The following is a 2198-nucleotide window of genomic DNA, read 5'->3' on the forward strand; positions in this document are numbered from 1 at the left end:
ATAGAGAGAAAAGCTTTTGAGCAGATTTGGGCTTGATTTCACTTCATTTCAACAGAAACACTATTTCAGCATTACTGGACTCAGAAAGCTGTAAACTGACAATCTTGACCATTGAAGTCCTAACATTAGTTTTTGTGCATATAACTTCTAACACATTAAAAACTGTCTTACAGCATTGCAGAAAACATTGTACTTCATAAGACATAAGCTTGTTTCAGTTTGGCAAGATTTGCACTGAATACTGAATGAAACAGCTTTATCTAATAGAGAGAAAAGCTTTTGAGCAGATTTGGGCTTGATTTCACTTCATTTGAACAGAAACACTATTTCAACATTACTGGACTCAGAAAGCTGTAAACTGACAATCTTGATCATTGCAGTCCTAACATTAGTTTTTGTGCATATAACTTCTAACACATTAAAAACTGTCTTACAGCATTGCAGAAAACATTGTACTTCATAAGGCATAAGCTTGTTTCAGTTTGGCAAGATTTGCACTGAATACTGAATGAAACAGCTTTATCTAATAGAGAGAAAAGCTTTTGAGCAGATTTGGGCTTGATTTCACTTCATTTCAACAGAAACACTATTTCAGCATTACTGGACTCAGAAAGCTGTAAACTGACAATCTTGATCATTGAAGTCCTAACATTAGTTTTTGTGCATATAACTTCTAACACATTAAAAACTGTCTTACAGCATTGCAGAAAACATTGTACTTCATAAGACATAAGCTTGTTTCAGTTTGGCAAGATTTGCACTGAATATTGAATGAAACAGCATTCTCTAATAGAGAGAAAAGCTTTTGAGCAGATTTGGGCTTGATTTCACTTCATTTGAACAGAAACACTATTTCAACATTACTGGACTCAGAAAGCTGTAAACTGACAATCTTGATCATTGCAGTCCTAACATTAGTTTTTGTGTATATAACTTCTAACACATTAAAAACTGTCTTACAGCATTGCAGAAAACATTTTATTTCATAAGACATAAGCATGTTTCAGTTTGGCAAGATTTGCACTGAATACTGAATGAAACAGCTTTCTCTAATAGAGAGAAAAGCTTTTGAGCAGATTTGGGCTTGATTTCACTTCATTTGAACAGAAACACTATTTCAGCATTACTGGACTCAGAAAGCTGTAAACTGACAATCTTGATCATTGAAGTCCTAACATAAGTTTTTGTGCATATAACTTCTAACACATTAAAAACTGTCTTACAGCATTGCAGAAAACATTGTACTTCATAAGGCATAAGCTTGTTTCAGTTTGGCAAGATTTGCACTGAATACTGAATGAAACAGCTTTATCTAATAGAGAGAAAAGCTTTTGAGCAGATTTGGGCTTGATTTCACTTCATTTGAACAGAAACACTATTTCAACATTACTGGACTCAGAAAGCTGTAAACTGACAATCTTGATCATTGCAGTCCTAACATTAGTTTTTGTGCATATAACTTCTAACACATTAAAAACTGTCTTACAGCATTGCAGAAAACATTGTACTTCATAAGGCATAAGCTTATTTCAGTTTGGCAAGATTTGCACTGAATACTGAATGAAACAGCTTTATCTAATAGAGAGAAAAGCTTTTGAGCAGATTTGGGCTTGATTTCACTTCATTTCAACAGAAACACTATTTCAGCATTACTGGACTCAGAAAGCTGTAAACTGACAATCTTGACCATTGAAGTCCTAACATTAGTTTTTGTGCATATAACTTCTAACACATTAAAAGCTGTCTTACAGCATTGCAGAAAACATTGTACTTCATAAGACATAAGCTTGTTTCAGTTTGGCAAGATTTGCACTGAATACTGAATGAAACAGCTTTATCTAATAGAGAGAAAAGCTTTTGAGCAGATTTGGGCTTGATTTCACTTCATTTCAACAGAAACACTATTTCAGCATTACTGGACTCAGAAAGCTGTAAACTGACAATCTTGATCATTGAAGTCCTAACATTAGTTTTTGTGTATATAACTTCTAACACATTAAAAACTGTCTTACAGCATTGCAGAAAACATTTTATTTCATAAGACATAAGCATGTTTCAGTTTGGCAAGATTTGCACTGAATACTGAATGAAACAGCTTTATCTAATAGAGAGAAAAGCTTTTGAGCAGATTTGGGCTTGATTTCACTTCATTTGAACAGAAACACTATTTCAGCATTACTGGACTCAGAAAGCTGTAA

Source organism: Carassius gibelio, chromosome A5, assembly GCF_023724105.1.
Source record: "Carassius gibelio isolate Cgi1373 ecotype wild population from Czech Republic chromosome A5, carGib1.2-hapl.c, whole genome shotgun sequence".
Lineage (NCBI taxonomy): Eukaryota > Metazoa > Chordata > Actinopteri > Cypriniformes > Cyprinidae > Carassius > Carassius gibelio.